Source organism: Erpetoichthys calabaricus, chromosome 1 (genome assembly GCF_900747795.2).
Source record: "Erpetoichthys calabaricus chromosome 1, fErpCal1.3, whole genome shotgun sequence".
In the NCBI taxonomy this organism is placed as follows: Eukaryota; Metazoa; Chordata; class Cladistia; order Polypteriformes; family Polypteridae; genus Erpetoichthys; species Erpetoichthys calabaricus.
In genome coordinates, this window is record NC_041394.2 from 12,837,915 (window position 1) to 12,863,239 (window position 25,325).

Below are 25,325 nucleotides of genomic sequence, written 5' to 3' on the forward strand. Positions count from 1 at the left end.
TGTTAGGGTTTGTCATTTAGGTGGTTTGGCTGCATTTCCCTTGCTTGATCAAGGGTGTCATCATTTTCCAGTTTCTCCAAAATGTTGTGTACGCATGGGTCAGATCTGCTGTAAATATTTGCACATTTACCCCCGTGAAGGTTTGCTTTGTAATTCCCGATATTTGCATTCGAAGTTGCGTGTATGCACATCTTGCGTCTTTTTGTGCATTTGCAGGCCTTATAAACAAGGCCCCTGGTGATCTGCAGTTGCTGCAGATTTTTGCTTTAACCAAATACAGTGGAACCTCGGTTTGCAAGTAACTTGGTTTACGAGTGTTTTGCAAGATGAGCTAAAATTTTTTAATAAATTTTGACTTGATAAATGAGCGAGGTCTTGCAATACGAGTCTTCCTTAGAAGACTGGCATCCTTCAACATCTGCAGTAAGATGCTGCAGATGTTCTATCAGATGGTTGTGGCGAGTGCCCTCTTCTACGCAGTGGTGTGCTGGGGAGGCAGCATTAAGAAGAAGGATGCCTCACGCCTGGACAAACTGGTGAGGAAGGCAGGCTCTATTGTTGGCATAGAGCTGGACGGTCTGACATCCGTAGCAGAGCAACGGGCACTCAGCAGGCTCCTATCAATTATGGAGAATCCACTACATCCATTAAACAGTGTCATCTCCAGACAGAGGAGCAGTTTCAGTGACAGACTGCTGTCACTGTCCTGCTCCACTGACAGACTGAGAAGATCATTCCTCCCCCAAACTATGCGACTCTTCAATTCCACCAGAGGGGGTAAACGTTGAACATTATTCAAGTTATTGTCTGTTTTTTTATCTGCATTTTTTATTACTCTTTAATTTAATATTTTTGCTGCTGGAATATGTGAATTTCCCCCTGGGATTAATAAAGTATCTATCTATCTATCTATCTATCTATCTATCTATCTATCTATCTATCTATCTATCTATCTATCTATCTATCTATCTATCTATCTATCTATCTATCACAGTATGTATACGCTTTGTCTGCTGAGAGTCATGTGATCACAACTGAGCTGGTGGTTCGTCTCTCTCTCTCTCTCTCTCTCTTGCTGCGGGATTGTGGTTTTGTCTCCTATTCTCCGTCTGAGTCGGCGTGCCTCACTCATATAGTCGACATCCGTACGAGCGTATACTGTTTACTACAACATTGTGACTGTGTCAGTGTGTGTGCTGTGACATGCAAGTCCCCATCTTGCACCCCAAAACACGAAGCCGAGTCTCAGTACTTTATTTGTAATGTTCCTTGTATCACCCATCGACGGCAGGGGATTATAGCATGTCCATGATCTTTTCGGATTTGCTTTTATGGCGAACTGCTACAGCACCGTGAGACTGCGATTGCTTAGGGACGCTCTTCCGCGTGTTGTCCCGTTAGGTGGAATCCCACAAGAGTTTAGAAACTCACTCACACCAGCCATGATTCTTTTCAAAGGTAAAGTGCAGGTTAATTTGTTTTATGTATTTTTACTTTATATTTTGTATTAATCATTTTTATATGATTAGTTTTGGGTTGTGGAACGAATCATCTGAGTTTCCATTATTTCTTATGGGGAAATTCACTTTGATATACGAGTGCTTTGGACTGCAAGCACGTTTCCGGAACGAATTATGCTCACAAACCGAGGTTCCACTGTATTTCATTAGAATCAATTTATTTACTACTAAAACAATATGTTTGGGCTTCATTTTAGTTAACTAATTTATTACATTTCAGAACCCTTAACTGCCTGTTTTAGTTTTAAACAGTTAAGAAAAAAAGCAACAATTAAAACAGTTATTTAACTAGCCATTAGTTAATAAGGTGCAAATGACAAAGGAACCACCATCTCCTCAGCTAATGTGCTTTCATTTTAACCTGTGTAGATGCATCTTGAAGTATCTATGCTAATTCAATGTTTTGAAATAAATGAGAGAGAAGGTCTGTTCCAGACCACAAAGGATATGGTTAACATTCTCAGAAAATGAAAAATCTACAATGTGATAAAGATTTGTCTGGACAAATGAAAGCACTAACAGGCCATATAACTAAATATACCAAGTTTCATGATCTGCTAGACCTGGCGTCTAATCATGAAACCTTTTGGAATGAAAGCCTGCACCCACTGCGGACTTCCAGGACTTAGGTTGAGTACCCTGCCCTATGGCATCACTCTCAAGAACCAATCTGATACTTTGTGCGTTGGGAGAAGAAGTAAACATCTGCACTCTTTAAAATAAAGGTGTCAAAGTGGCTCTTCAGAGCAATGCCATAGGACAGGGGTGTCAAACTCGGATATTGGACGGCTGCAGTGGCTGCAGGTTTTCATTTCTGCCACTTCCTTAATTGGTTACCAATTACTGCTGCTGATTTATCATAATTCTTTTGCCTTAATTATGGCTAACTTGCCTAATTGTTTTTTGCATTTGTGGGCAGCCAAGCAATAAAGAGATGCAAAGCAAGCCAACAGAAGACCAGCTAACACATGGCTCTCGGGCAGTCCTTGAGGGACCACCATTTTTACTCCCAACAAATTTCCTATTTAAATGTTCTTGCAAACCTGCTATTTAATTGTACAGCTTGTTGGCGTTATCATTCTGTGTCAGCACTCATTCCTAAAGCCAGATCACCATCAAAATGTTTTGTGGACCAGAGCAGACCTTCATTTTTTTTTCTGTTTTATTGAGACAAATGTGGAATGAAAGACACAGGTGCAAGTGGGATCTAAGTGAGGCTGCTCATCTGTTGGCTCACTTTGCATCTTATCATTTGGCTGATTGGTAAAGAATTAATGAAACAAAATGCAAGTTAACTAAAATCATATACTGTGCTATGTGTTATTAGCCATAGTAATTGGTTAATAATGGAGAAAGTGGCAGGAACCAAAACCTGCAGCTACTGTGGCCCTCCAGGAGCTGCATTTGACACCCCTGTCATAGAGGGAACATTTTTGGTTGCCAAAACAATTACCCAGATAAAGGTTCTAGAAAGAACCTCGATTTATTCATTTGTTTGGTTTATTTCTTTAATGAGCTACATAAATAAACCATGAATAGATGATAACAGGCTTGTGAAATCCCAGTGGTTTCCCTATTTATTTATTTTTTTATTTAAAGGACTCTCACTGCATATAGTGACACAGGCTAATGCTGCGTTTGCGTGCTCTGGGACAGACGGTAAATCCGAATTGTCAAGCTGTCAACTTGGAATTACAACTTGGACAAAACAAAGCTAACAGAATTGTCCAATTTGTGATGTAATGCTGACCTTTCACCTTAGTCAATTGTTTAAAAAAAATTAACTGAAATGCCGTTTTTTTTTTTTTTTTTTGGTCGAATTGCACTTGGGAGTGAATTGATACACATTTATTAAATTTATTAATTTCCACTTTTTTTTTTTTTTTTGAGAGACCAAATAATTCAACAGCAATCTCGGGATTCGAGAAGGGGAAACATTACGACGCAAAGCTCCGCATATTCCACGAGCCCGTGATCACAGCATAAGTTCAGGATTTCTTGATCTGTCAAGTCTCCTGACTACTGTACACTAAAAGTTTTTGTTTTTATCCACGTATTAAGAAGGCTTTCAAATCCACAAAAACCCTTCCCAGAATGAAATGGTTTTATGCCAAGCAAGGAGCCACACAACTCGGTAAAGTGCCGTTAAAGAACCAGCATTTTTAAGAGTATGCTTCTGAATGTTACAGGCTTCCACTGGCAGGTGGTACCGGTCCACAAACAACAATGGCTAACAAAATTTGTTTGTTGTTTTAATACTGTGAATCTTATAGTATTTTGCATGCTGAATTAAAAAAATCTAATCAGGCTTTATCGCACAAGAATTTTAAGTGACACACAATTAAAATTTACAATATATATATAAATTTACACTGTATATTCATGCTGGGTGCTTAAAGTATCCCTGTCAGGGGTCCTGCAGTAGTCGGCAAGCACATTGGGACTCCAATTGTCTTGGAATCGCTTTTCCATTTCGGAAATTGTTCTGTTGAAACCATTCGCCATGCTTGTCACTGACCACTGTGACATTTCCAGAATGTTCTCACACAACAATAAAAACATTTTAGTCCTGAATTTATCATAAAAAGTTCACCTTAATTACAGTTTACTAAGTATACAGCTTATAGAAAGATTTCAGGTAACTTGAAAGCTACCATTTTTAAAGAGTGCATGGAGATGCACACTGTATATATGGGAATGTCTTAACATGTACGGAAAATTTCAGAATCACCATGTAAAAATACTTTTAAAAACCCATCCATGCATGCATCCATCCATCCATCCGTTATCCAACCTGCTATATCCTAACTACAGGGTCACGGGGGTCTGCTGGAGCCAATCCCAGCCAACACAGGGCGCAAGGCAGGAAACAAACACCGGGCAGGGCGCCAGCCAACCGCAGGGTGACTTTTAAAACACCCCTAAGCAGAATCTTGGTTGACAAGTATTATTCAGTTTTGCACACCATTCAAAGATCACATAAATGTGTAAGAAGTGTAATGCATAACATTATTTTGAGAAAGTAAGTCAAATTAACATTATTACATTTACTTTTGTGCTCTGAAAAATAATGGTGCCTATTAAAACCCAAAGCATTTTTTCCATTGTGGACCATTTTTTGTTCCTTAAAGAACCATCCATCTGAAGGTTCCAAAAAGAAACTTCTTTATTTAGATCTGTGCATAGATAACAATGAACAGATACAATGTTTGAAGTACCAATGGGCTCATGAGTTTAAAATAATTAAAAGGACTCTTGCTGCATACAGTGACACCAGTTTATGCATGTTTAAAATGTTAGTACTGTATCTTGATGTAAAGATTTTTGTTATGTCCACATATTATGGACTTTTTCAGAGTCCAAAGACACCATTTCATATGCTAAGAGCCCCTCCCAGAGTGCAGTGGTTGTTGGTGGGACCCTATAACCTAGCAAAGAGCCATTTAAGAACAGTCGTTTTAAAGAGAGTATGGAGATGCTCACTGTACAGTACATCTGGTGATGTCTTAACATGCATACAAACCGTTATGAACTTGATTTGTAAGGACTAAACAAATATTTACTTTTTATATGTATTATATTCTTTACTAAATAAGTCCCCCTTTATATAACACTCTCTAAGTAGTATGTCCTCTCAAGGTGACATAGCACACATGCACTGGAAAACCCACAATATCTGAAATAGCACACTGCAAAACTGCATGAGTTAATTTAACTCTTAAACATCATTTATGGTTTCCTCCCACAGTCCAAAGACATGCAGGTTAGGTGGATTGGCGATTCTAAATTGGCCCTAGTGTGTGCTTGGTGTGTGGGTGTGTTTGTGTGTGTCCTGCAGTGGGTTGGCACCCTGCCCGGGATTGGTTCCTGCCTTGTGCCCTGTGTTGGCTGGGATTGGCTCCAGCAGACCCCCGTGACCCTGTGTTTGGATTCAGCGGGTTGGAAAATGGATGGATGGACATCATTTATTTCGAATCCAGCATTTCCAAATAAACCCTTTTTAATTGTCAACCCAGTACTGGGGATTTTGCTGTGACCTATGAGAACAGTGATGCTGTATAAATAAGGTCTTTTAACAGTTTACATAATGTTAGCCATTTTACAGTGTGTTGGCATGTACTTTTTACATTTAGAGGACATGCAGATTAAACGACTCCCTAGTTGGAGGTAGTGATTGAATCTTTGAAATTTAAAGTAATAAGCCTTCGTTGCTGCACTACTCCACACTGCTTGCCTCTGAATACATGTGTGTTAGTATCTATTGATCTGATATTCAAATTTGCACTTCCTCCTATTTGCCCAGCATGATATGCAATAATTGCAAATGCAGTCATGATTCTGTTAACAGCGTCCTGACTAATAATGGAGCTTCCATAGAGGTACAATGAATGACATCAAATGGCATTTAAATGCTGTCTTAAGCGTTCATATTGTATTATTACTGTATTTTTAATAACTATTATTATGTGACGTGTGTAGTATGCTGATGTTAGGCTAAGTTAGCTTAGGGTAGGTTATATCAGGTCAGGTGTATGCTCGACATGTCATTATGGTGAAAATAACACTAAGGCATGGAATGTAGCGATGCAGACATGGCGCCTTTTATCTAAAGTCAGCGTGGTGAAAAATGACATCAGGTACAGAGACACACCCCTGCCGCCCTTAACTCTTTCAGGGCTGATATTGACATTTGTCGAAATTCTGGGGTACAGGATGGTAATGGGCTATAAACTGTGACAAAACTCGCCCTTACGTTTTAGTTCGACTCTCTTTTGGTTGAAGGAAAATTAGCTTTGTTGATTTGACGTGCACAAGTAGCGAAGAGCAAACAGCCTCTAAAATGGCATCGACATCTGGTGAGACTAATGCAGATGTGCAAAGCAAAATACTCCATGGACGTTTTATGTATTATCGTTGAATCGGACTCTGACTTTTTGGACTCTGAGTTTGATGCAAGTGATTTGGAGATGGATATCGAAAACGAAAGTGAGGTACCAGCTTCAGCCTATCGATCCCCAGCTGATCATTGTGCTGAACACGTTTGTGTAGCTGATATGCCTACAGCAGCATTTGCCTAGGAGGACCACCACTTATGATGACAAGAGGTACAAACCATATTTGGTCACAATACAACTGCCACCGTCACCCACCTGCTGTGCGAAGACAAAGAGGTAGCCAGCCCATCATGCATTCCTGCCGGCCATTGAGCCCCCCGCTGCACAGCCACTGCTGCCAGGGATGCCGAATAGGTGCCAACAGCAGTCTTGATTTGTGTGTGAAACTAATGCATTGTGTGCTTTTCAGAAAACTGAGTTTTTTGGGAAAAATATTCAGCCCTCAAAGTGTCAATATATGTCAACACACTTAAAAACAAAATCGACTAATGGGACACGCTGGTTGAAACCATATGCCATTGTTAAGCAACACATGACTATAACAAAACAGACTAGAATTCACTTTTTCAGGGACACAGGGAATTGGAGTCTAACCTGTGCACAATGCAGGACGGGCTTCAAATAAGAGAAATGAAGTGCAGTACAAAGCACTATTGAAATAAATTAGAGAAGCATCATGCAATATTTATATAAATGCAGAAATTCACATATGCAGTATATACAGTATAGGTGTTTGTTGTTATGTTCATATTTGTTGTCCCAAGAAGGAAATTTGTTTTGTCAGGTGGTTTTGAGAGACTACAACTTATTATTAAAATCACGTCAATAAACAACACAACATCAAACATAAACTTTAAACATGTAAAAAATATTTAGAAATACAGCTTAATTGTGAATATAATACTGATGGTATAACATTAGATGATGCATGTTGTTCATAAAAATGAAAGCATTAAGACTTGACTAATTAATGATTGATGTGAGTGTTAACTGTTTGTCTCGTGTTAAGTGTAAGAAAGTTAATTAAACTTATTTAAAAGATTAATAGCAGTTGAGATGAAGGAGTATTTAATTCAGGTGCTTTTTATCCCCGGAACCTTAAACCTGTGATCAGTATCTATACTAATAAAAGGCAAAGCCCTCACTGACTCACTCATTACTAATTCTCCAACTTCCTGTGTAGGTAGAAGGCTGAAATTTGGCAGACTCATTCCTTACATCTTACTTACAAAAATTAAGCAGGTTTCATTTTGAAATTCTACGCATAACGGTCGACAACATCCGCCATGTTAAACTTTCTTATTTATGGCCCCATCTTCACGAAATTTGGTAGGCGGTTTCCCTGCGCTAACCAAAACCAATGTACGTACTTATTTCAGTGGTATGATGCCACTGTCGGCCACCATATTGAACTTCCATCCATCCATTTTCCAACCCGCTGAATCCGAACACAGGGTCATGGGGTTCTGCTGGAGCCAATCCCAGCCAACATAGGGCACAAGGCAGGAACCAATCCTGGGCAGGGTGCCAACCCACCGCAGACCATATTGAACTTTCCAATGGTATTTGTTAGTTATGGGCCCATCTTCAAGAAATTTGGAACGCGGGTTCCCAACGCTAACTGAATCCTACTTACGTACATATATATGTCCATAGCCTGCAGCTCGGTTGCCGTGTGAGGCGGCGTTGGGTCCCCCATCCCCACACCTCCCACGTAGTTGGCTGCCTTCCTATATAAGACTGTCCGTCGCTCCGGTCTCTTCATTCCCTTCCTTGCTTCGCCACGGTATTCTCGTCTCCCTGCTGATAACTGCTGCCTTTTTATTTAATCCATGGTTTCTCCGCTGTTTTATTGTTCATTTATTACAATTATAGTTATTGTGTAGGTATTTTAGACTTAGTTTAAATTGTTCAGGTACCCATTTCCTTTATTGTTCCAACCGTACCCCCATTAACATGTCTATCGAGGTGATCACCATAGATCAAAGAACTGTCACTTACTGAGTGGTTTCCATGCCCGGAGATGGCGACTACCTTTTCCATTCTCTGTGTTTCATATTGCATGGCCATATCAGGCTTACTCTTGATATCCAGAGGAACATTGTGTCTTATGTATTGAATGACTGGGACAGGTTAAAGGTGTGGACTGATGACGGTACAGGAGGTAATTATACTACACAAGAGCACTATAAGAGTGAAATGCTTAAGCCCTTCACCTATGGTTCTGCATGTGAATTGATGGCTGCCGCTGAATTGTTCGGTTGTCACTTTCAAGTGTACCGAAATGGCCAAATATTTTACACCTTTGGACAACCGCCAATGCCTCCTAAACATCTTAGATTCACAGGTGACAATTTGAGTAGTGGACACTTTGATGTTTATGAATGTTTAAACTCTCAAAAGCTGGATGCGAAGTTTTCGATGAAACCCATTTCAATTCAAACGCCTCCAATTTCCAGTAAGGAATAAGTCTCAGGGACAGACCCTACAAAAGGTTGGCATTGATTTGAGGCAAGATTGCTTTTCACATGGCCAACTATACGTTGCATGCTCAAGAGTAAGCTCAGCGCACAGTGTGGTCATATTACAACTGGAAGGCTGAACTGACAACGTGGTATACAAAGAGATCCTTAACAAATAATTATTGGTATATTTTCCCTCAGTTTAAAAAGGTTTACCTTTCTTCTTAATAAAAATTTTAAAGCAGTACTTCGTGGGTATTTTGCTAGTACAGAATATAAGTGTTTGTGTGAGTGTATATATACATATAGATTTAGAGATATAGATAAATATACAGGGGTAGGCATAAGTAAGTTTATAGTTGCGAGTACGCAAGGCCAGCAATTTGAGCACTGTCAGGATTGTACCTAAGTACATTGTGACATTCTTTTGAGTTAATCAAGCTATTGTAATGATCATTACCTATAATTATTTTTCAATATAAACAGCTGTAAACCTACGTTTGCCCACCCCTGGATGCACCATTAAATAATACTAAATAAAAAAAAAACCAACTCAAGTAGAGTGACCATTGGGTCCTCAAGATTTCATTGAATCGTTACTTCTATGTACAGTCTGTGTGCTTCCATAAGTAGGGGAAGTACTGGAAGTATTAAGACTTACAGAGTCTGGGTAGAAGCAACATCATGGTCCTTATGTGGTTTCTTCCTGTCTAAGCTTAGAGATGGAAGTGCAACACACTCCACAATTCCCCCATTCCGTGCCTGAACTGAACCTCCAAACCGCTCCTGTGGCTCGTGTGTCTGACTCGTATGTACTAAACAGAGAGAGATAAGGTGGTTTTAAGTCCAAGTTCCAGCTATATCTGGGCAGCAACATTTTAAAAAAGGCGATTCCATAGGTCAATAACAACAATTTCATATAAGTCAAAGACATCTGAAAATGGATCAGTCATATGTGGGAATATTTCTATTTATTTTTATTAGGATCACTACCTATACTAGGCCTGTGTGCTGTGTTAGATATACAAATATGTGTATTTATATTTACTGTATATACATACTGTATATGAGTGCTGTATATGTGTGTGTGTACATATGTGCTGGATATAACGGGGACATGATGATTTTGAGTGTATAGTATTGGGTAAGTAAATAACGTGGGGTAAATATGGTTTCATTTTTAGTGACCATTGACAACTAGTCAGTGGCTCACCTTTTTGTTTGCTGTTGTGGAATATGCTGAATTCAAATCTGTAACTGACATACAAAGAAAATTTTGTATTAGGGTTAACATGTCTGGGTGAGGAAGAATTCTTTCTTTTACACCAATAGATAGATTGAACTCTATTTGTCCCAAGGGTGTGATCTGGCTTTTTATAGAAGCTGTTTAAGTAAATAACTATATAAATAGATAGATAAATACATATATAAGTGTACACTATGGTCTGAACATACACCAGAATAATTAAAAAGTAAGACACTATACAGGCGTATTGCTGTTGGTATCAAGGACCCCAGTCATGTTTCTTCACACACTTCTGCTGAATAATTCATTGGCTAAAAGTCTTCAGTGTTAGTATGCCGCAGAGAAGATGGTGCAGCATTCTTCATAATGGCTTTGGCTTTGCCTTCATTCTTTGCTGCACTATGATCTCCAGGGGGTCTGGAGTGTGTCCTATACATGAGACTGCCCTTTTAATCAGCTTGTTGATTCAGTGCATCTCTCTTGAAGTGACATTACCAGCCCAGCAAACCACAGCATAGAAAATTGTATTGGCCATCACAGAGTTGTAGAAGATGTGAAGGATGTCACTTCGCACATTAAAGGAACTCAGTCTCCTAAAGTTAGTCTGCTCTGCCCTTTCTTCTATAGTTCATCTGCTTTCCGAGACATGTCCAACCAGTCATTAATGTGGATCGTCAAGTACTTGTAGGAGTGCATGCACCATCTCAACATCCACTCTGTTAATAGTGACTGGACATAGAAACTCTTTGGTGCGTTGAAAGTCAATAACCAGTTGCTATGTTTTGCTGATGCTTAAGGTGCAGACAATTCTGTTTCCACCAAGAAACAAAGTCCTCCACCTGCCTCCTCTCCTCAGTTTCATCCCACTTGTGAACACATCCCATATGTGCAGAATCATCTGAGAATTTCTGCAAGTGACACAACCTGCTGTTATGTTTATAGTCAGAGGTGTACAGCGTGAAGAGGAAAGGATTCAGGGCTGTTCCTTGTGGTGCTCCAGTGTTGCTCACATTCATATCAGAAACACATTATCACCACTTTAAAGTAGTTTGATCAGTTTTGGTCTTCTGTTAGTGTGAAAGATGCGTTTGCGGGACCATCAAGAACTGTATGAACATCTGAAAATTTCAAAAGGGTGACAACAGGCTGCCTAGTGCATCCCTCAGTGCTGAGCATTATGTCAGTTAATAGCAGTAAACAGATCAGATCAGTAAATAAGATGAGGTCAGTAATCTTCATTGATTCCTTTATTTTTTTTTACTATTTTATTTTTTGTTTAATTTAATCCAGCCAATCACACTGTCCTTTGAAAAATTTCCATACCCACATGACACAATTATTTATATGCAAATGTTTGTATACTGTGTTTGTACATGTATATATGAATATATATGTGCATGTGTGTATATATATATATATATATATATATATATATATATATATATATATATATAATATATCCATCCATCCATTTTCCAACCTGCTGAATCCAAACACAGAGTCACGGGGGTCTGCTGGAGCCAATCCCAGCCAACACAGGGCACAAGGCAGGAACCAATCCCGGGCAGGGTGCCAACCCACCGCAGCACTTGTAGAGGTTTTGCATTCAATTCAGTTTATTTTTGTATAGCACTTTTAACTGAGTTCAGGCACAGAGTTCTGTGACATGTAAACTTTTTTACAAATTACTAAATACAGAATTAGTTCACATAAAGACATAGATTTGTTTAAACAATTTTATAAAAGGAAGTGAAACTCTTCTTGTTTCCATAATACAATGAAATACATTATAATAATAATAATAATAATACATTTTATTTATATAGCGCCTTTCCCATGCTCAAGGCATTTACAGAATATAATAAAGAACGGCAGAATATACAGTATATAGCATTGTACAAACCAGATAAATAAATAAAGAAGATTAAGACAGTAAATTCTAAAAAACATAGCAGACTACCTGCTCAGAACTGTTGACAAAAATACAATAGCAAAAGAAACTTGATCTCAAAAAATATTGTGTGATTTTACCATATATACAGGGTGGTTTGAATTCTAAATTTTGATAGTACCAGGTCATCTGTATTCTGAAGAGCGTCATTCCACTGCCATATGATAACAGTTTAATGTGGTTAGAAGACGTCTGTGAGCAGCTTCATCATATGTGTTATCATTTCAAATCCAAACATTCCTAAAGCACCGTGAGTCAATTCAGTGCTGACCAGCAGCAACTTGCATAAGGAAGGAACCAACCCTAGCTGGTGAAGCCATTAAGAATACTACCAGAATGTTAGGTTATATAGCGCCTTTGATTTGAGGAGTACAAGATGGGATGGCTATACATAAGCTTTAATCAAGCTAGTGAGGCCTCACCTGGAGTACAGTCTCCATATGTCAAAAAAGACAGCAGCATTAGAGAGAGCCCAGAGGAGAGCAACAAAGCAGAGTAAACGATTATGAGGTAAGATTGAAGGAGCTGAATCTTTCTTTTTAGTTTAAGGAAAGGGAGCTTTAGAGGTGACATGACTAAAGTGTTTACAATTATGGAAAGAATGAGGACAGTAGATCTTGGCTGTAACAGAAACACGGGGTCATAGATGGAAGCTTAATGGAAGATTTTGCCAAAATGCTAGAAGGGTTTTCTTCACACAAACAACCAAAAACACATGGAATAAATTACCAAGTAGTGTGGTGGAGAGTAGGACTTTAGGGACATTCAGATCTCCACTTATTTTTTGGGCAGTCTTAGTGAGTGGGATAGACATGCATGTTGGGCTGAGTGGCCTGTTCTTGTCACAAATGTTGCCCCATTGCAGATCCCATTCACATATAGCCTTACCATTGCTGATCTACTGACAGCTTGGATTCTGAAGGAATACTGCAGTTGCTGATGGAAATGTTCAAACTACACACAGACATTAAAAAGATGTGAGATTAGAACTTGGGATGCTCAATCCATAAGGCACCAGGGTTAACTGGTATGCAGCTATGCCATTCTTGAACAGGGCTTTTATGTAAATTAAAAAAAAAAAAAAAAAAAAAAGTCAGTTCCGCATTGAAATTTTAAATAAGTGTTTCAGCCCAAGCATCATCGGTTCATATTGTCTTCATATGTCAATCAAAATGCAACACGTCGCCACTTTCTGGCGCCATGATGAGAGATTATTACAGCCTTACCTCAGATCTTCTGTCTTCCTTACTTTTGGCAGTATACACTAAAATACTTCAGGGTTGCCCGCTTTTTTTTGTTTAATTTAACATACTATTAGCCATTCTTTTCAAATCACCTCCATTGAATCATGTTGAAAGACAAACAGTGCCACTGAGTTAAGAGAAAAAATGTGTGTGTGCACATTCTCGTAAGGATTTGTGTGTGTTTGTGTTCTGTCTAATAATTGATGTAAAAATGAATGAGTACATGATATAATTATTAATAATTATTGTGCAGATGTTTAAGGAACAGTGTCATCTCAGTAATAGTTGTAAAGTTTAACACTGTACGTCCTGATAATTTCAGTCCTTTAATGCGTATCCAGGCACACTGACACAAGTCTTTTTCTGTATTCTCATATGTAATTTTATTCTGTCTGTCACTTTTACATTGTGAGCTGTCAATGACCTGGTAAGGAAGCAAAGAAGGCAGAACGTAATTAAAAGCTCAAAAAGGAGATAAAAGAATCCATTTAAGTACAAGGCCTAGTGGCTCACCTCCCCTCCGGGCATCCAGACATGATGGCACGATTTTGTTTTTTTAGATCAATGGGTTGAGAATATGCTGGTTACACCCTTGTTCTTGGAAGAAGGTGAAAGGAAAATTTTTGTGTCCGGTAAAGCTGGGATTTGGGGCTGCAAGGCTTATAAGGGGATCCTTTATTTTCATGTGTACAGAGTCCAGTGAGATTTTAGCTTTAATTGTACTAATCAGCATGCCACATGTACCCACTTTTTGGAGCCATGATTAATGAGTAGGAGAGATTTACCTCTAAAGTTCTATCTCCCTCACCTTGAATCTGTCTTTCTATATAAAAAAATCTCAGAACAGTATGCTACTGTGTACATGATATGTACAGTACTGGATGGACTTATGCAGCTCATTAGCTCCAATTCTTAGATCAGTGTGATTCTGGTGAGACAATTACAATTCTAACTATTTATTCTAAAAAGTGGTTTTAATTTAATTCATTCATTTTTTCATTTTCCATTGCTTATCCTAAGTCAGGTAGCGGGAGCAACAGTCCTAACGGTTAGGCCTATACGTCCCTTTCCCCAGTCACACTTGCCTGCTCATAATGTGGGATTCCCAGGTGTTCCCAAACCATTTGGGAGAAAGAATCCTCTCAGTGAGCCCGGGGTCTTGTCCCAGCTGTTTGCGCTCATTAAAATGTCTGCAAGAAGGCCGTCCAGGAGGCATCAATATCAGATGCCCAAAGCACCTCAATTGGCTCCTCTCAAGGTGGAGGGTCAGCAGCTGTACTCCGAGCCTTTCCTGGGTGTCTGCGCTTCTCATCCCATCTGTAAGGGATAGCCAAGAAAGCTCATTTTAGCTACTTGTACCTGCGATTCTGTCCTTTCAGTCATTACCCAAAGTTCATAACTATAAGTGATGGTAGGAATGTAGATTGACTGGTAAATTGAGATCTTCACATTATGGTTCAGCTCCTTCTTCACCACTACAGATTGGTACAGTAACCGCATAACTGCGCTAACTGCCCCATCCATCTGTTGATCTCACCATCCCTTGTACCCACTTGAGGTAGTAACTCACCTTCCACATGGTGAGGCCAGTCCAACTTTTTCCAACTATTCCATGCAGTGTTTAGTAAAATAAGACAGCAGTTTTGGATTTAGTTTTTTCTTTTGGCTGTGATATGAAAGATACAATTTGATGACCAATAAAGAATAATGCAGGAGAGACCGAGAAGGTCAGTAGTACTGCTTTAAGTAGAATATCTCTAATGAGATAAAGATCTAGGAAGCTAAAATAACATAAAACTGTGCATCACATTAATACAGTTTGAGAGTGTGGAGGGAGCAGCCTATCAGTGTAGCTTCAGGAGCAAAGTGAGAACTAATCTTGAACAAGGTACCCATCCGTGGTAGGGCCTACTCACTCATACAGGAGGCTTATATACAGTACTCTCCAGCCAAAAATATGTGGACACCCCTTCAAATGACTGAGTTGAGGTGTTTCCTTTGGTGCACTTACATGAGCTTCAATAACCCAGTTATTCATGGTTTATAAAATGCCATGTACACACTTATTCCAAATAGAGAAATTCGATTATTGGCCTCTGAGAAACCTGGTTAACAAGGGGTAGAGTTCTCCACTAATAATCTGATTATATGGCCATGTAAACCCTTAACCCAGTTTGTGATGGTCCAGGTCGGGTCCATACTCCCTATTAAGTTCAGGACCCTCTTGAACCTGAACCGTAGGGCAATTGAGGACACAAACGTACAGCCAAGGGGCAGGTGCAAAAGTAACAGTGCTTTTATTAAAGACAATCAAAAATCAAATAGTGTTCAAAAAGTACAGTACATTAATTTTCCATAAATAAATAATCCATAAAATCAGTGAAATGTGGGAAGTTAAAATATCCAATAAATAAGTATTCCATTAAAAAAGGATTAAAATCACTAGACAGGACACAGTCTCTTATAAACTCATAACACTTTGCGCAACTGACATCTCCACTGTTTACCTTGTATGGGATCCTGCTGACAGGGGAGACGTCATGCCCGTAGGCATGCTGCTGTCCATGGCTGTGATGAGCCTCACTTCACTTCTTCCATTTCCCACTGCCACTTCCCAGAGTTATGTGGGAGCGAGCACTGGGTCACTACAGGTACTCCAGAAATGCTCAGTTGAAGTGGCCCTCTTCCGCCACCTAGAGCATCAGCACTATACTGCTCTGAGGCGCTCTCCTGCTTCCTTTTCTTCAGCAGTTCAGCTCTTTTATGATCCTGCTCTTTCTTTCTTTGTGTTTCTTTTCCGTAGATTTTAATCTCCATCGTTCCTTGATTCTTTACTTCTCCTTTCCCGTCTGTCCCTCTCGGCCATGCAGGCTCCTCTTATACTAACCAGGCTAATTGGATGGAGGTGTGAAATGACCTATGACATATGAGGCACCTGACTGATGTTCACATTCGCATGTGTGCACACGATCGGCCAGGCACCTCAACCATCCCCAGAGTGGCGTGCGCTCGCTCACACCTGAACCTGATTCCAAGCCTGCACATTGTTTATTTCGAACTTGCACAACACCATGGACTGCTTATCACAGGGCTACTGTTAAGGATTTTGTAGTCTGATCATGTCTGTTGCACTATGTCAGCCTGTGCATATATTTGCTTTGCATACGCTTTCAGCAGCCACGGGTAGAATATTCAACAAAATATTCACTTCTGGCTGAAATAATATGTCCCAGTATTTCAGAACTCACAAAACTTATGTTGATGAGCTGAACTTATAGTGCTAAACTCGGCAAATCTCGTGAGCAGTACGGTAAAATGTTAACATTAATGCACATTACGATAGTTTTAAAAGAACCTAACGCAGTACTTATTGAAGTAAGAATACCTGTAATGTTGTTATTGCAGCAGCACTGGCTGTAAGGCAAGAAGCACACACCAGTATGCTGGTTCTTTGCAGAAAAGAGTGAGCTGTGCGGAATCTGGTGATAGAAAGCTATAAATAAAGCGTCAGCTTGACTAAACATATTTATAAAACACAAAAATTAACACACTTATTTTCAAATTCATGATGGTCGATCATGCTGTTTAACTCTTTTTTTCGTGCAGTTAATGATGTCTGTATGTTTTGACAAAGGAGAACTCCAGAAGACTGTTTACTCACATAAATGTTAATTTTTAAGAAACCAGGTTTCTGCCTTAACTGCGTTATTCACCTTAATCCAGATAAACGCACTTATCGTTAACGGGTTCATAAAAGCAAGCACTTAGCCATGCAGTCTCCATTGGCACCAGAATGGGCCAAAAGGAAGAGCTCAGTGACTTGAAAAATAGCACTGTCAAAGGATGCTACAAGTCAGTATGTGAAAGATTTGCTCCGATAGATTTGACTTGTGCTATTATGGTGAAATGAAAGTGTCGGAGCAGCAGCAACCGTTCAGCCACAAAGTTTGCATGGTCCATCACTTTGTGGCTGAACGGTTGCTGCTGGGGCCACCGAGTGGATATCACATAAAGAAATCTGTGGCATCACTCACAACAGAGGTCCAAACTGACTCTGGAACCAACATCAGCACAAGAACTGTGTGTTATTGGCTTCATGAAATGGGTTTTAACGGCCAAGCGGCTACACACAAACCTAAGATCACTATGTGCAATGCCATGTGTCTGTGAGAATGTTGTTAAACATACCACCATTGGACTGTTGAACAGTAGAAATTTGTTCTCTGGAGTGATATCAGTCTGTTGGACCAATCCGGGTTTGAAAGATGCCAGGAGAATGCTACCATCTGGACTCTGTAGTGCCGCCTTTAAAGTTTGGTCAAGAAGGGATAATGTCATGGCTTGGTCTAGGACCATTAGTTTCAGTGAAGGGTATTGTTAATGGTACCGCATAACAATGACATTTTAGATAATTGTGTGCTTCCGACTTTGTGGCTACAAATTGAGGAAGGTCCTTTTCTGTCCCTGCACGACTCTGCCCCATGTGCAAAGCCAAGTGCATGAAGACATGGAGGAACTCTAGTGGCCCACACAGAGCCCTGACCTGAACTCTATTGAACGTATTTTTTGCTCCATAAGATGCACCTGACCATTAGACGTACCTAGGTTTAGAGGAGGAAAACAAGAAAAAAAATATTCTGAACCAAATGGTGTACTAATATGTTTAATAAAATATAGCAGAATAATATTTTAACCATGTAAATTAAACAGCGGTATTAAGAAACCTCATCACTGTCATTAACAAATAAGGAGAGACTTTAAGTTTCAAGCACTCTTCTAGTTTTATGGAAACCCCAAGAACTCCTCATCGCTAGTGCCAGAATTTATGAAGCTCAGTTGCTCACAATCACTTTGCAGGAGCACGTACCTATCATCACGCACGTTTGGACCAATGCTCCCTGAAGTTATATTGCCAGTCTAGTCCCATCTCTATTTGTAATGCCATAAAGCCCTTCATCTCGTGTTTTGTTGTGGGTTTCCAGTTTGAAAAACGAGAATGCGGTGCAAGCACAGCCCTTGATTCAAAAAATTGCTCTGCTCATTTGACAGTAGCTGAAAGGCAGCTTCAGGAAAGAACAGCCTGAATTAGTCCAGCGGCTGGTAATCTGTCGAGTCCAACAGCAAGCCATACTGTCTTGTGAAGTCCGGTAGCCAGTTTGGCTCCCACGGATCAATGTCTAGGTATTCCTCCCACACGAACCTTGCCATAGGTGCATCGGCTGCACGAATGCACTCAGCTGGGACGGCATCGGCTGGTGTCCCGATCAGCTGATGCCAGTTCCTCACTCTCTTGTTCGATCTCCTGATCACTCTCAACAAAATCAGATTCTGAAAAGTCAGAGTCCGACTCAGTGATAATGCGCAAAACATTTGTTTTCTGCACTTGCTTCGCTCCCTCGTGAGATGTCGATGCCATCTTGCCTTTGTTTAAATTTGTTTACATTTGGCAACTCACGCACACGCAAGGATTAGATGCCAAGTCAATGAGTCTAACATTCCTCCAAGCACAGAGGGAATGCCTGTAACGTATCAGTGAGTTTTGTCGCCCTCTACCCCTGGATGTCGACTTTTGTCAGGTAATACACATCATGGTCTGTGACGCAATATTCGCTCCATAAGATGCACAGACATTTCCAACCTTCTTTTGGGGGAAAAAAAGTGCGTCTTATGGTGCGAAAAATACGGTAAAACTTTGTGAGCCTGTTCTTCTTGTCTAACGTCTCTACCTGAAATCATGAACGCTTGTGGAAAGAATTGAGGCTGTTAGAGCACCTCCATATTAATACTCCTCTTTTTGGAATTTGGTGTCTAACAAGCTTATATAGGTGTGAGAGTCCCCTGTCCGCAAAGTTTTGCCATATAGTTTGCCTATCAACCTAAAAGACAGCGTTTTTTGTAGTAAACTGGTTTAAGGGTTGGGGTTGGAGGCCAATGATTGTGATGGTTCACAGGCTAAAGGTGATAGTGTAAATGGAGGTGGACACTATGACACTCGTGATAAAAATGCCAACTTCAGGAATGCCAGAGTGCTGAATTTGCAACAAATCAGTGCTAACATACAGTACCACTCTGTCAAATTCAATTTGATGATCACTTTGAAACCTAGCTTGTTATTTCTTACTCACTTTATCATCGTCACAGTGAATTATTTTTATTCTTCTTTAAATAAGCTTCATTACCTGTAAATGTGTCAGTGATTGTGAACATTGTTATGCAATACTATTAATATGTTTATCCATTTTTTAAATCCCATTTCTCCAGTTTTGTATTTTGGTCGACTGTTCCTAGGAGACACGTACAACATTTATTCCTATAGCACATTTTCATACAAAGGATTTAGCTCAAAGTGCTTTGCAGTGTTGGAAAGAGAAGAAAAACCAATTAAGAATAGATAAAAATAAGAATAAATAAATGACATATCAAAAATAATAGGTAAGAATAAATCAGTACACAACTAAACATGAATAGATAGAAAGTTGTTTGTTCAAGAGGAAATTTTAGCTCTTTACAGAAGCTCATTAGATGTATAAATAAATATACTATGATCGGAACACACACCAGAATGACTAAAAAGAAAGACAACTTCTCACTTGGCAGTCCCAGTGAGGTGCTATACAGACGTATTATTGTTGGTACAGTATAAAGGAGCCCACATTCGTGATATTGACATACTTCAGCTGAGTGGTCCATTGGTTGAACGTCCTCAGAGTTAGTGTGTAACAGAGAGAGGATGGTGCAGCATTGTTCATAATGACACTCAGTTTTATCTTCATTCTCTCCTATACAACTACCTCCAGCGGGTCCCATAACTGAACTTGCTCTTCAATTAACTTGTTGATTCGGTGGGCCTCTCTAGAAGTAATGTTATAGGCGCAACACAACTCAGATTGAGATGTGAAGAACTAAAAACAAATACGTGAATTAATTTTTCAGCATCTACCAATATTTTAAGAGGTCTAACATTTGCAGTGTTCCTTGAATGAAAAAATGTAGTCCTGTTAATATGCTTAATGTGCGATTTCTACACATCTACATTTTTCTCTTCTGCCTTGACTTTTAATACTAAGGGATCAGGTTTGTTTCTATGACCGTCGCTACTTCTATTTTTCCAACAATTAAGATTTCTGTTTTTTTTCCTTATTAAGCTTAAGGTAATTACTACTCATCCATTCAGAAATATAAGACATACATTGGGCCAGAGAACACAGAGCATCAGATCATTAGGTGCTATAGATTATAAGTAAAGCTGCGTGTCACCTGCATAGCTGTTGTAGCTCACCTTGCTTTTTGATATACTCTGGTATAGTGGAAGCATATAGATTGAAAAAAACAGCGTTACCTAACCTTGTTTTATTATTGAGTGGCTAATATGCAAGCTATAATGACCTGGACATCGTCACAAATTGTTGAGCATACACAAGGTTGGTCTGCAATAGAAATAGAATCTCACTGTACTTCTTTACATGCCTTGATTTGTGCCCCAGTACATACAAATTATTGTCAATATACCGATAATCCAATTGTACATCACTCACTCAGAATATGGAACCAATGCAGGAACCACTTTAAGACAGAGATGTTCTTGTATGTTGCACCTTTACATGATAATCGCCTTTTTCTACCCTCTGAAATTACTCTTCAAATTGAACTTTCCATCAACATGATTTTTACACTACTTTCAAATCAGAAACTTTGCTAAAAGCAACCTACCCAGTTTTTCTCCTCTCTCACCCATTCCAGAGGCAGTACTGATCAGTCTTGAAGACTCAGACAGCATCTTGACAATATATAAAAACATATTAAAGTCTCTTCCTTTCAGAGACCTTAGGGTACAATGGGGAAAGGATCTTTCACTTAACATCTCTGAAAAGGAGTGGAAAGTAGCCATGTGTATAATACATTCCAGCTCCATGTGCAAAGCATTCAATTATCCAATTTATAGTCTTTTATAGAGAACATTGTCTCCTTTAAAATTGTCCAAAATGTATCCAGGGCAAGATTCAACATATATACGTTGCAATTTAGCTCTAGCCTTGCTGGGCCACATGTTTTGGGCCTGCACCAAATTAACATTATTCTGGACAAAAATCTTTGAATGCCTCTCAGACAGCCTTGGTGTCACAATCACTCCTAACCTGTGAACAGCTATGTGTGCTGGACTCCTGGATGGACACACAATGGAGAAGGACAAATTGATTGTAATTGCAGATACCATACTACTAGCACATAGACTTATCTTGCTTAACTGGAAGAATCCCAGCCCACCTGTTATACGTCAATGGGTAACTGATGTTATCTACTATTTAAAACTGGAAAAAATGTACTTCTAACTTAGATGATCTGTTTAATAACTTTTTAAAAATATGGCAAAATCTAATTAATCAAATGTTAGAGTAAGAATTTATAATGGAGGAGAAAAGCCCATTCTCCTTTGTTTGTTTTATAAATATATATAATATATATATATATATATATATATATATATATATATATATATTTTTTTTTTTTTTTTAAAGATTTGCTCAATTGTAGCTTCTCCTCTCTTTCTCTCAGGTGGGGGTTGAATTATGGTTTATTAAGACTGACACAATTATTTGGAATGTTGTTTTCTTCAAATACTATCAATAAATTTAACTAAAGAAAAAAGGCTGAAAAATAAAGAGGGCCCAGAATAGACCCTGATGGTACCCCGTATCTAACATCACTAGTCCGCGACCTACAATAACCACAACTAACAAAGAATTTTCTACCTGTTAAGTAAGACTGAACCAATTTAAGACACTGCCCGAGAGGCCTACCCATTGTCTGAGGCAATTAAGGAGAATTCTGTGGTCTGTGGTGTCAAAAGTTGCACTCAGGTCTGGGAGATGAAGGAAGATATATGGCCTGAGTTTGCATTAAAGGATGATTTTTGTATCGAGCCTACACTGTAGCTATGCCATAGCCCATGTAGCCCCTGGGGCACACTTGCAAGGTGACTGTTAACCCTAACATGCGTGCACACACACACATACACACACTGTGGCAATGTAGGTGATGTGTGGAGATCATGCAGACTCCTCACAGATAGTATGGCACCTGATCCTCGAGCTGTTCACATGTTTTGATTGCCCTTTTATCTGCTGCCATCATTTACAAAAAGTGGCAGATGCCACACTCTGTTCTTTCCCGCTCAGAATTAGATCAGTTGTGATGAAACTGGCAAGTGAACTTTATATACTTTTTAAGAATGGTCATCAAGTATGATACTATAAATTGGGGTTATACAGTTTCAGATCAGGCCCTTACAGATTCCTCAACATTGAAAAGTTCCCATTTCATAATGAAAGGATCATTGGAATTATGTGCCCAGCACCCTTTTATCTGCCATGTTGTCCTGATGTCTAGGATTGCCAGCCATGGCAGTTTGCCAATGTAAAGTGGGCACCTGCTGCTATACATTTATAGCATCCTTATTGTCCTGTTTACAGAGTACAGTGGAATTTGTATATGCATGTACTAATCTTTGATGACCTGATAGTGGGTATCGCTGCATCACCTTGAAACGTCTGTCATCCTGACCTGAAAAATCTCAAACAATATTTGAAATTTACAGGCAAAAACTTGAAAATTGCAGGAATAGTTTAATAAAGAATATTTCAAAGAGCTGGAGTTACTCCATGCCTTACACATTTGGGAAAGTATTAAAAAAAAAATTCCTTATTTGTAGCTGCATAGTTAGGTGGGCATCCTTTTTCTAGATTTGACACCACGGTAATCAGTGACTGAACTGGACTGTCCAAATAAAAGATAATGAAAACAAAAGGATGATGATGTTATTGATATTCAGAATATTTAATATTTCTCACTGAAGGATTCTTGCTTTCATTTGGTAGTAACACACCGCAGATGTCTATATCTCAGAAAATCTGGGTTGTATGTTGTTTTAACATTCCTTTTTGCTTAATGCTTTTGGATTGAACCTTGTGATGTTCCAGCACCAATACCACTTGTGCTTTAGATCAGATAATCCACCTGAAGATAAGCATGTTTTGGGTCCTGCCAGTACTTGGATGGGAAATTATCTAGAAAAAGCTTGGGTTGCTGTTGGAAGAGGTGTTTGTGAGGCCAGCAGGGGGCGCTTACCCTTGGTCTGAATGTGGATCCCAATGCCCCAGTGCAGTGATGGGGACACTGTGCTGTAAAAATGGTGCCATCATTCAGATGAGACTTAAAACCAAGGTCCTAATTCTTTGTAGGCATCTTTCATAAAGAGTAGGGTGTATGCCGATGTCCTGGCTAAATTGCCCATCATGGCCTGGTCATTCTGGCTCCCTATTCATCCCTTCTCACTAATAGGCAAACTATCTGTCTCACTCCTTCACCACTTAATAGCCAATGTGTGGTGAGCATACTGGGGGGAAAAATCGCTAACGTCTCATCATCCATGTGGATGCTGCACATTGGTGGCGGTTGAAGTGGCTGGTCCCTCTCTATGTAAAGTGCTTTAAGTGTCTTGAAAAGCACTATATAAATTAAATGTTCATCTTGATACGGAATTGGAAGTGATCAAGTAAGGGGGTAAGCTACGAGACATTTGAGGAACCTGTCCATGTTCATTGGCTTTCTTAATGAAGTGTGTGGTGTGTAACGGGTTAGCATCTGTGTGTAACTGCACTCATTCCCCCAAAAAGGGTTATTTCAGGCAGACATGTTTTTAGCAGTCGGTACTTTGTACAGTATATTATAAAAACATACCTAAAGGTAAAAGCTACTGAATTATGCTACTAAATGAACAAATAAAAATAATTAACGAAGCAATAAATAGTTGCATGCTGCTGGTTGACTGGTAGTAGGACCAGTTCTCAAAATTAAATGCTCCTCTATTTTATTGAGATAGCGACCAAAAAAAAAAAAAGCTATCCTCGTGGTTTAACTGTGGTGAAACCCCAGCTTGAATCTTTTTAGTCCTCACTTCACTTTTAATATGTATATTTAGCGCTCTTATCTGTAATTCCTTACCCCTTGTGTCCACTTACGTTGTGGGATATCAGGCTTCCAGATCTCTTAAGAATTTAACTAGCTGCACAACACTAAATTTAGATGGATTACCCTCACTGCATGGTAGCAGACATTTAAAATCTAATTTCATTTCTATCCTTAAACTCCTCCACCCCCACCGACCAATCCCCTCCCCGGACCACTCCCTAATCCTTGTTTGTCCTGATCAGCTGCTCCTGGACTATCTAGTTCATATTTTCTTTTCTCCTTCCTAACTGGCATATTGAGCTTCCTGGTTGCCGCATTGAGACCCGCAGTTTACAGCCGACGTGGACATTAAGGCCTTTGTGATCTTGCGTGACACAAGACGACGGATTCCCGGATTGATTAAACCTGACGTCATGTGATTATCTGATTAAATTGTTAGACAGACTGCGGGTTTTGTCTCTGTGGGGGGTGTCCCTTAGGAATAAACCATGCCTGAAAACTGTAAATGGTAGGATGTGGCTGACAGTAATGTCTCCATCCTAGACTGCTGTTTTTTTTGTTTTTCATTTTTTATATAAATTAACTGGCTGCAGTGGACACTAAAACCTGTTGACTCGAGAGGATTTAAATTACTTGCAGTTGTGTTTGGTCATACAGCATGGGAGGCCTGCTGTTCTGTGTCCCAGGGGGCTGCATTATCCACTTGTTTTACTGCACTATCTTTTTCAACAGACAATTGGCTGTCCTTTATTTCATGTCTCGCCTTTCTTTAAAGAATTTATGTACCCACGAATGTTTTATTTTATTTTTTTTTTTTTAAACCGGTTACTTATTCCATGTACTTGTGTAATTTTTAATCTCATGTTTTCAACAAGAAATGACCTATTGAAGATTCAAACTCAAAGGAGTCCTACTGTATGTTGACCAGTTCTGGACCGTGACAAATGATGTGAAAAATGTCCATGGGGGTGAACAAAAAGAAAAAATTCTCATTCAGCTCCTGTCACTTAATCCACCTGTGCATTATGGTCAGAACATT